Source organism: Propithecus coquereli, unplaced genomic scaffold (genome assembly GCF_000956105.1).
Source record: "Propithecus coquereli isolate 6110/MARCELLA unplaced genomic scaffold, Pcoq_1.0 Scaffold12, whole genome shotgun sequence".
Lineage (NCBI taxonomy): Eukaryota > Metazoa > Chordata > Mammalia > Primates > Indriidae > Propithecus > Propithecus coquereli.
Genome location: NW_012136080.1, coordinates 10,930,416 through 10,942,128, shown reverse-complemented (window position 1 = coordinate 10,942,128; position 11,713 = coordinate 10,930,416). Strand labels below are relative to the sequence as shown.

The 11,713-nt window shown below is 42.6% G+C and overlaps 1 pseudogene across 1 annotated transcript; it reads right to left on the bottom strand.

Annotated features, from left to right (window-relative positions):
• Positions 1-55: 55 nt before the first annotated feature.
• On the bottom strand, positions 56-675 carry LOC105826264 (annotated as a pseudogene). Its single transcript, XR_001138302.1, has one exon. The product of XR_001138302.1 is annotated as a cytochrome c, somatic pseudogene (transcript).
• Positions 676-11,713: the final 11,038 nt, after the last annotated feature.

Genomic DNA, 11,713 nt, shown 5'->3' with positions numbered 1-11,713 from the left:
AAATGGCAATTTACCATCCTTGTGAAAAGTTGAACACTACTAATTAATCCAATCATATCTTCAGAAGGGGAAAACAGTGATAGCATTTACTGTATTGGAATTACTATCAAAATTCAAAAAACCGAATTAACCACAAGCCAGTCTTAGTTAAATCAGGACTGTCCAACAAAAATATTCTGTCACTCTTTCATGATCTGAATTCTGATGTATGAGACCAATTAAATTATGGTACACATAAAAAAAGTTATGATATTTCCGGTTTGTAATAAATAAGACAGTGGCCAATTATTACTCATTAGTGGCTTTTTTGAGATAAGCTATCAAGTCTGCCCTTTCTCCCTTCTTCTTAATGCTGGCGAAGATCATTTTTGTTCCAGGGATGTACTTCTTGGGATTCTCCAAATACTCCATCAGTGTATCCTCTCCCCAGGTGATGCCTTTGTTCTTATTGGCGTCTGTGTAAGAGAATCCAGCAGCCTGACCTGTCTTCCGCCCAAAGAGACCATGGAGATTTGGCCCAATCTTGTGCTTGCCTCCCTTTTCCACAGTGTGGCACTGGGCACACTTCTGAACAAAAATCTTCTTGCCTTTCTCAACATCACCCATAGTTAATTCTCTCTTTGGTTGCTGACGGCACGAGGGTTCCCAGTGAGAAGCCGGACGTCCCGCTCTCTCCAGAGTTGTCATTATTAACTCCACTTGCCTGGGGTCACAGAATTGGAGGGAAGGAGGAAGCAGGGGTCCAGCCCAGATCTGTCTGACGTCGCTGCTATTTAGTGCTCTCTCCTTATTCTTGGATAAACTCTAAGCTCCTCTCACAGGCCCCAATTTCCTAATTGTGATCACCAAAAAGTCAAATTTGGTCATGGGTCTGATTAAAAACACCAAGTCTACTCACTCATTTTGCAAATGGGAAGAGGTTGCTCCATGGAAGCACAGTGATCCCATCAAGGGGGGTCAAGTAGACCAGGACAAAGTTCCGTTCATTGCAAATCTAGTGCTCCTTCCACTGCACAAATTTCCCAAACTGGGTCTCCAGGACTGGTGATGCCAATAGGTGTGCCATGAGAAAACTGTCCTGCAGTTAAAGAAGTATGGACACTATTGAGTCAAATAAAGTTTAACAGGACTTCTCATAATCTTCAATATATTGATGTGCATTTGATTTTCCAAAATCAAGCACTGACTGATATGCTATGTTTCCCAAACTTATTGGACAAAGAGTTTGGTGGGATGATTAGCCTCTTACCAAGCTGGCATATCATGGAACAGAGTCTGGGAACTCTAGCTGACCTTGCAGAAAAATGCTTACTTTGAGGAGATGCAGGCATTGCATTAAGCAGGGGTTTTAGGTAATACAAACTGACCACACATAAAGACAATAATCATTTTCTGCAGGAAGGATGAGGAACTCCGGGAGTTTTTTCTGCAGGGGCTCATATATTTCCTGATAGAATTGAGTGGAGACAGACTCCAGGCAGAAGGGATATTCTGAGTAAAGGAAGGAACTCCACAGAGCAGGCTTTGGGGGAAAAGACAAGATCTAGCTGAAGGAACCCGAGAATGAGGTCAGATCTAAAAGAACACATACTAAATAGGTAAAGACTGCTCCACAGTACTCAAAGCATGAGGATGATACATACCTTTATTTTTCTCAACTAAATAAAATCTGGCTCTGAGATGCACTCGCCATGGTCGGCAAGAAGTCATACCAGCCATTTTCTGAGACTCTTGCCCCTTCCTTCAGGTCATACCAGAATCCTGAGGTTGTCTAGTCCAGAACAATTGGGGGAGATGTGACTTTGGTCATGGTAGATCCCCAAGAAGGTCATCAGTGTAACTTCTGCTAGGCAGATGTGGACTCCACTGCCATTCCAGGCAGGACTCTGAAATGGCCCTCCCAGGGGTTTCGTCACAGACAGGCTTAGCTACAGGAGCCCCTGTGACAACCAGGGTCACTACTCAGGATCCGCAGACATCCAGCCTCCTTACAGTGCCTCGGATACTCCTCTCCCCGGCCTCAGTGAGGTTTTCTTGACAGCTGGATACATTCCTCCTTTCCTGAAAGCACTAACCTCAGGCCTCACCCTCACTTCCTATTCATCCAATTTATCTGCTTTGACCAAGCTCCTGAGAGCACAGGTCTGTTAACACTCTGCTGGGGGGGTTCAGGGAGCCAGTTTGACCTTACATATTTAAGGATAGCATGACCTAAATATCCTCTTGAATATGGAGGAAAAATGCCTTTTTTTTTGGCTGATGAACTCACAGCAGGCACCCCAACAACATCACTTAAAAAAAAAAGGATATTTCTCGTAGGCCGGGCGCGGTGGCTCACGCCTGTAATCCTAACACTCTGGGAGGCCGAGGCGGGTGGATGGCTCAAGGTCAGGAGTTCGAGACCAGCCTGAGCAAGAGCGAGACCCCGTCTCTACCAAAAAATAGAAAGAAATGATCTGGACAACTAAACATATATATGGAGAAAAAATTAGCCAGGCATGGTGGCGCATGCCTGTAGTCCCAGCTACTCAGGAGGCTGAGGCAGGAGGATCGCTTGAGCCCAGGAGTTTGAGGTTGCTGTGAGCTAGGCTGACGCCACGGCACTCACTCTAGCCAGGGCAACAAAGCGAGACTCTGTCTCAAAAAAAAAAAAAAATGATATTTCTCAAGAATGCATCATGTCACAAATATACAAGGGATGCTGTTATATTTGCTATGATTATATTGGCAGTAAAAGATAGGAAAATGTGAGAGACAAATTTGGTAAAACAATTAAGTCAGGGAAGGGAAATTCACTCCACTGAGACCCTAGTCCCCAGAGAGCTTCCCTCCAGGTAGGGTTGGGAAAACCTTGGAGTGACTCTGACACCTGAATAAGAATGACACCCTTACGATCACTATTATAGCACAGGTGCCTGGGAAGTGTCGTGTAGCCGAGCACAGGAGTCAACATGTTGTGAACTTGCTTCACATCAACAACAATGAATAACATGAATAACTATGAGCAGTGAAAAGGGGAAGAATAGGAAAGCTGGCTGTGACAGTTAAGTTTGTGTGTCAGCTTGGCTAGGCTATGGTACCCAGCTATTTGGTCAAATACCAGTCTCCATGGTGCTGTGAAAGTATTTGTAAGATGTGATTAACATTTAAATCTGTAGACTTGGAGTGAAGCAAATTACCTTCCATTATATGAGTGGGCCCATCCAATCAGGTGAAGGCCTTAACAGCAAAGACTGGGGTTTCCAGAAAAAAATGCAATTCTGACTCAAAACTACAACATTGAAACCCTGTCTGAATTTCTAGCCTATAGATTTCAGAATCGAGACTGCAACATCAGCTCTTCCCAGAATTTCCAGCCCGCAATCCTGCCCTACAAATCTCAGACTTTCTAGTTGCCACAATTGCATGAGCCAATTCCTTAAAATCAATGTCTATCTCCTACTGAATCTGTTTTGAAGGAGAACCCTGACTAAAACGAAGGATTATGCTATTTTGAATGTGATAGTGTCCACCAGAGATTAAGAATTAGAGAAGTGACAGGAGTCCGAGGCTGTAGTGAGCTATGATTGTGCCACTGCACTCTACCCTGGGTGACAGAGCCTGAGCAACATAGTGAGACCCCGTGTCTCTACAAAAAATAGACAAAAAAATTAGTCAGGCATGGTGGCGAGTGCCTGTAGTCCCACCTACTCAGGAGGCTGAGACAGGAGGATCACTTGAGCCCAGGAGTTTGAGGTTGCTGTGAGCTAAGGTGATGTCACTGCACTCTAGCCTGGGCATGAGAAGGAGATCTTATCTCAGAAAAAAAAAAAAAAGAATTAGAGAGATAAGGACAGAACCAGGTAGAAAACTAGGTGTACAGATCCACTGTTCCTCCCCTTGAACCCCAAATCCCATAAAGTGGGAAATATTTGAAAAAAAGGGGAGAAAGGAGAAAAGGTAGGAGGAAGGGGTGGAGGAGGTAAATTTCATCCTATAACACAGTCGTTTGACTGTGATGAGAACTGCAAAGATTTTTTGTCAGTCTTTTGCGTTTTGACTTTGTTTATAGTAGTTTGTCATGCAGAAGTATTTTATTTCTTATAAATGAATTAGAAAAATTGAGACATCCCCTAAAAGACAGAAAGCAAATGGTATCAAATTAACAGAAACAAGATCAGAGAAAAACCACAGCCTAAAATACTCCCAGAAAAGTCCTGCTTTGGAGCTGGAAGTGGTTCTGGAACAGCTCCAAATTCAGAGTCAATGGACCCCAAGAATGGGAGGGTACCCTGGGGCAACCACCAGGATATGTAATTTGGAGCGACAGGGCTGGTGAAACCCTTTTCCCTGCTCCTCTTGTGCTGAGCAGGGGTTAGCAGTGGTGTTGGCCCCAGGATAAGGCACTGTCTGGGGACCGGGGCCAGAGAGGCAGAGTGATGTTCTGGCAGCAAGTAACTGCCAGGACAGACAGACAGGCCTCATAGCAAAAAATAGCTAGCAGAGGCTCCCACACTCACCAGAAGCACACTCTCATCACAGAACCTGCATTCTCAAAGATCAACATTCACAAAAACGGCAGGTAATCAACAGCCAAGAAGTATCTGAGGAAAACCGGTACCCTGAAGGAGAGCAGCAGGATAACCCTAGAAACTGATGTCTGAGGAAAGAGGTGAGCAAAGAGGAAAGTTTAAATACCTATAATCAATTGGTCCAGAATGGTTGAGAACATGGGCTCAGGAATCAAACTGCCTGAAATCCATTTCTAGCTGTATTATGTTCTACATGTGTGGATGGCACTAGCAAATTACCTAATTTGTGCCTCAGTTTCCTAATCTGTAAAATGAGGATTTAAATCATATCAATCTCATGGGCTTGCTTTGAGAATTAAGTGAGATAACCATGTAAAAACACTTAGCTCAGTAACAAGCCAATAATAAGTGCTCCATACATGTTAGATACAGTATTATTATAATTTTTTAAAAGCCAGAACTGGCTGCAGTAAAAGAGTAAAAATCTGAAAATATATAAATCAAAATAAAAGTTACGGCAAATTTGTAAATGAAAAAGATGAACCGAACAATATAACAGACATAGATTAAAAAGTGACTTAGTGACTGAGATTTTGACCAGCATACCCAGGAGGTGGGGGATGGAGTGTCAGGGGCCCAGCTTTCTAACATGCCCTTTTTTCTTCCCTTTCCCCTTCATGGAGGCAAAGCTTTTGACTGGCGTGCCTGGGGGTGAAAGCGGGGGTGGAGACTGGTGTGTCCGGGGCTGAGTTTCAATAGGCAGGGCCAGGAGTTTGCTCATCTTTGGAAGGATTGAGCGAATAAGCAGATTCATCAAGGGTAATGGGGGCCAGGTTTCTTACTGTCAGAGAAGGGAGTTACAAACAGGGAGTAAGGAGGGAGGGATGGGGGATTGGAATCAGAAGCAATGACATGAACTCTTGGGTTTTACAGATTTATGTATGTATATGTGTACATACATACACAGACATATATATACATAAGATACATTTGTTTGTTTGCTCTTTCTCCTGAAAGGGTATGCAAGCAATTATACCCCAGTAACAATGAGCACACCTAGCTCCCAAATCTTGGTTTCTAAATACCATTCTTTATGAAACAGAACTGGGGTTCCTAAGAAAAAAATGATTCTAGGGCTGAAGCAGAAAAGTACAAGAGAAGACGAGACTATTTTGTTGTTCCAAAAAGTAAGAAAACACTCAATGAGTGCTAGAGACATATTAAAAGGACACAGGAACCAGCTGGACACAGGAACCAACTTGCTCCTACTGGCCACATCTGGGACAATTTGAGCATGAAAATATGTAATGATATTAGCCGGGCATGGTGGCGAGTGCCTGTAGTCCCAGCTACACGGGAGGCTGAGGCAGGAGGATCGCTTAAGGTTGCTGTGAGCTAGGCTGACGCCACGGCACTCTAGCCCGGGCAACAGAGTGAGACTCTGTCTCAAAAAAAAAAAAAAAAAAAAAAAACAACAACCAATATGTAATGATAGTAATGGATTGTAATCCATTAAATAAAATAAGAATTCATGAATCCAGACAGATAAGTAAATAAATAAATGGGAGAAAGGTCTCCCTTATGGTTAAATGCCCACTAACTATGGAAGGAACAACAAAGTTAAAAAATTATCAGTGTGTGATCAAACTAGCGAATAAAGGTTTCATGAGGAATAGGAGATTTACATAATCTCAAAGTAATCTCCCCCCAAATTTCTTATCAATACAAAGGGAAAATAGTAACTTTACATTGAAGAAATGTATCAGAGACCTTAACCCTAACCAAGTGATTAAAGTTATCATCACAGCGATGGACCAAACTGATACCCTGTGACTCCTTATATGATGCACTGAGAATATATCATTTCTGTAATATTCCTGCTAAAAATGCACAACCTGAATCTAATCACGAGGAAATGCAGGCAACACCAATTGAGCAATGCTCTACAAAATAACTGGTCAAGGTCAAGAACTTCAGGCAAAAGATCCTGCGTTCTGAGAGGCCAGACTAAATACATTGAATTAGTTAGGTTAAGATGAAGCCACTGTAACAAAGCCTCAAATGGCTTTAGTAAGTTAAAAGTTTCTCTCTCACATAATAGTCTGGCCCCTCTTGGCTGACAGTAGTCTACCATGTCCCTCCATCTCCCTCTAGGCACTGTGATCACCTTCACCATCTAGTTGAATTGCTGTCACACCTGCAGGAAGGGAGGGAGCAGAAGTTGCACACATCACTTTTACTCATATTCCACTGGCAAGAACTTAGTGAACTACGAGGAGACTGGGAGATTTGTACAGCAAAAATTCTATGGGTATGGACAAAGGGGAGAATGGATTTTAGGGTACAACTTGTGTCCACCACATGCACAACCCACTCTTTAGATTCTTAGGCCCCCTCAGCCCAAGAAAGTCTCTCCACTTTGGTCCTAGACTGTCACCCCCATGTGGATCCCCATTCAGGGTCCTGGTGGCCACTCACCTCCATCTTCTGTGAGATATTCACTTCCTTCCAACTTACAAAGATCCCTGGCTCCCCTTAGGATGATGAACAGGCTTCTCCAGGCTTTCAGCCCAAGACATGGAATACGAATGTTTCTCATGCTTCAAATGCCAATATAAAATTTACTTTGATGATAGATTTATCATTTTTGCAGAATTTATTTTTCCCCTTGGGCTGACTGAAATTTTGCATATTTGAGCCTAACAACTCAACTTTGAGGTCTGTGGTTAAAAGAAAAATATTGTTTGCAACAGATGAAGGTCACCTATGATACCGTGGCTGCTCATAGGATCACCTACCTATTTTAGTTTCAGTTACTGTAGCTCACACAATCTGTCAATTGTTTAAAGTGCTATGAAAAATGTAATTTTCTTTCTTTCTTTTTTGTTTTTTTACAGACAGAGTCTCATTGTGTTGCCCAGGCTGGAGCGCACTGGTGTAATCATAGCTCACTACAACTTCAAACTCCTGGGCTCAAGCAATCCTGCCTCAGCCTCCTGAGTAGCTAGGACTGCAGGTGTGCACCACCATGCCTGGCTAATTTTTCTTATTTATTTATTTTTTTGTAGAGATAGGGTCTTGCTATGTTGCCCAGGCTGGTCTCGAACTCCTGGCCTTGAGCAGTCTCCCACCTTGGCCTTCCAAAGTTCTGGTATTACAGGCATGAGCCACCACATCTGGCTGAAAAAATGTAATTTTTAAAATGAAATATTGAACAATCTGGAACTAATATCTAGATCAAGACTGCCCAACAGAAATATAATGTAAGCCATATATACAATTTTCTAGTAGCTAAGTCAAAAAAAGATCAAAAGAAATGGGTGAAATACATTTTAATAATATATTTTAACACAGTATATCTAAAATATTGACACTTTAACATTCAATGAATATAAAAATTACTAATGAGATATTTTACATTCTTTTTTTTCATGCCAAGTTTTCCATATGCGGTATGTATTTTATACTTACAGCACATCATTTCCACCAGCCACATCTCGAGTATGATAGCGACATGCGGCTAGCATCTGCTGTGCTGGCCAGTGTAGTTCTAGGTGATCTCAATGCAGAAGGTGTGTGAGGGAGGAGGGAAGTGAAAGCAGGTTGAGGTTCTTGCTTTGTTTAAACTTAGATATAACTACTAAGTGGAATTTTCAATAAATACAGTAAATAGTATTTAGGACAAATGGTTTACCATATGGAAAAAATAAAACTGTGTCATGTGCTGTACGTAAACATAAATTCCAGATGGATGAAGGAACTAATTTTTTTTTTAAAGAGAAAAATACAAAAATACAAAAAATTACTAATTTTACAGTTCTTCTTAAGCAAAACATAGAATGTAGAAACCATAAAGGAAAAGATTGTCAGATTTATCCAAAATAGAAATCCAAAATTTAAATTAAACAAAGAACATCATAAGCGAAGTTAAATGGCAAGAGATACAGTAAAAAGAAAACACCTACAAATCAATAGGAAGACAACGATCCAAGTAAAAAATAGGCAGAAAATTTGGACAGATATTTCAAAAAGTAAATTGAGGCTGGATGTGGTGGCTCATGCCTGAAGTCCCAGCACTTTGGGAGACTGAGGCAGTAGGATCACTTGAGGCCAGAAGTTTGAGGCCAGCCTGGAAAACATACCGAGACTCTGTCTCTACAAAAAAATAAGATAAATTAGCCAGGCGTGGTGGTGTACACCTGTAGTCCCAGCTGCTTGGGAGGCTGAGGCAAGAGGATTGCTCGAGCCTGGGAGTGCCAGGCTGCAGTGCGTTATGATCACGCCACTGCACTCCAGCCAGATCTGTCTCTTAAAAAAAACAAAAAATTAAATTGAATAGGCAAAAATATACAAGAGGGCAACGTAGATTAAACATCAATGAATAACTTTTCTTTCCCTAGACTGTCAGAAGCAAAATGAAAAGCACTGATATATTACCGTGTCTCTCTCATTTATGCCACTGGTGGAAATGTATATTGGTAAAGTCTTTTGGAAGACAATTCAACAGAATCTATCAAAATTAAACCATGACTCCATTTGACTCAGAAATTTCATATCAGAGAATCCACCCTTTTAAATATCTACATATGTACACAAAGATGTATGTACAAGGTGGAGGTCTATTACCAGAACTGGTGAAATCCATGAGTCCCTCCCAACAAAAGAATGCCACGGAGGTGCCTGTATTACCTGTCACATGAGCATGCTCCAAGATCTCAACTTATTTTGATCAGTCAAAAAATAAATTGTGTAGAACCATTACTTTTTGCATGATTTCATTTCTGTAAGAATGGAAAAAACCACACACACATAGTTGTGTGTGTGTTTAAATACATATATGTGTAAATAAATGCCCAGAGAAAGGGTCACAAGAACATACACCAAATTGCGCGGTGCAGGAAGACAGATGAGTGCGTGTGTGGAGGGGATTGTTTATATTTTACTTCATATACTTTCATGCCACTTGACTCTTTTACAATGCAAACGGGTTAATATAGTACTTGTGGAAAGAGGAGGTTTACAGACAGCAGCATTTCCAACCGATCTTGCAATGGAAGGGGTCGATTTCAGAACTTAGAGCCACCCCTTCCGACCCCTCCCCCAGCTAAGTGGGCATAGTCAGGTCCAGGCTGGGGAGTTGTCCCCTGGGCACCTATCCTTGTGGGCACCAGCCAGTAGATACTTTCAGCAGGCACCAGAGTCCGCATATGAAATACCTGATATCTCCATGTGGCCTTGTCCCCACATCCATGGCATCTCAAGCCCAAGGCTGGCCTTTTTTAGGAACAATGAAACAACAAGTCCTGCTCATGGTATTTTCCCAGCCTTCTGAAATATGTTTCCTGAAGGAGGAGAATAAGGTCAACCACCATGACAAACAAAACCAGGAGCGGGGCCAGCGTGTGGAGTGTGATGATGACTGTGGCCTTCATTTCCCCCAGGGCAAGGAAACCTCAGGAGGCTGAGGTCAGGGCTTCCCAATATTTCCAAGCTGAGGCTTACTGGGAAATTTCATAAGTTGCCACCCACACCTTGGCAGGGGAGGGAAAGGAAACCTCCTCTTCAAGGATGAGTTGGGAATTGTGGGAAGAACTTTGTGTGGGACCAAGTGACCCACAGAGACAGGAGAGACTGGGAACCTGTTCCTTCTCTGAGGGTTTAATGAGTAGTGTTGGGAAGTTTGCAATTTTAACCTTATTCAGAAGTAAACATTCGAGTATAGATTTGAAGGAGGTAAGAGAGGAAGCCATGTAGATGTCAGAGGAAAGAACATTCTAGACATAGGGAACAGCAGCGCAAAGGCCCTGATGTAGAATTGTGTCTGGTATGTTGGAAGAACAGCAAGGAAGCCATTGTGGCTGGAGCCATGGGGGAGAGTACTGGGGAGAGTAGAAGGAGATAAAGTCAGAGGAGGGGAGAAAGATGAAGAGTGAGAACTGCCTTGACACCTCCTAAGAACTTTGCCTTTTATTCCAGATGAATTGGGGAGCCACTGGTGGTCTGAAAGCCAGAGAGTGACCCAGTCAGGTTGATGTTTAACAGGATGGCTCTGGCTGCTGTGTTGGGAACAGATGGAAGGAGTAAGGGAGAAAGGAGACAACTATGACAGACCAAAGGAGAGACAGCAGAGCTGAGATCTTCTTAACTGAGCGGCCAGAGTCAGAATCACCTGGAGGGCTTGGGAAGGCACAGATTGCCAGTCCTCACCCCTGGAGTTGCCAACTCTGTTGACCTGGGCTAGAGCCCAGGAATTTGCATTTCTACTAGTTCCCAGGTGATAATGATAATGCTGGTCTGGGAACCACACTTTGAGAACCATTAAACTTGTTCACAGCATTGATGAAAACGTGACTAAACATTTGTTTATCAAAGTCCTCAAGGAAGCACTCTGTTCATCCCTGTGTTCCCAATGCCTAGCATGACACATGGCACCTATGTTTATTGGGCTCAGGCTCTAGGCCAGGCATGGTGCTATTGAATGAAGTTCTTAAAGATTCCTCCTTTGAACTGTTTGGAGGTAACTGATGATGAAACTTACATAGGAAGTGGTCATTAAAGGGAAAGGATTTCTTATAATAACAATAACAATAGATGTGACACATACCAACTGTCTGCCTAGGTGTTTTACTGATATCTTCTCCAATTAAATCCTGTAAAAGCCCTGGGAGTCAGGCATTCTCACCCCAGTTTTATGAGTGAGGAAACTAAGGCTTGAAGACTTTCATTTTCCCAAGACCACAGGATTAATAAGTACCAGAACCCAGCCAGGCCTGACTGACAGCCCTGTGCTGTTTACATCACAGACCGCCTCAAGAAGTCACTGACAAGAGGGGACCTAGAAGTACTAAAGAAGCTCTAGAAGATAGGAGCTTCCTTATTTGGGGACTGTGAGCCTCTTTTAAAAAATGCAGGGAATATGCCATCTTTTAAAAAAAATGCCTCCTGTCTGAATTGAGATTCCTGTTTAGGCAGCATGTTTCCAGCCCCAAGTCCATCCTGGCAGAGTCTTGGACCCCTACTAGGTAGCAGTGGCTACCCCCAAAGAGGTATTTTTGCTGACTTTTGTGGTTTTTATCTTGTTTGATGGAATACTTTTCCTTAGCTCTTACCCTCTTCCCAGCCTCTTCCCGTAGGATGATAGGTGTAATATTCTGTGCTGGGGGACTGAAGCTTGACAAATGGAGGGTAGCTTATCTCTAAAC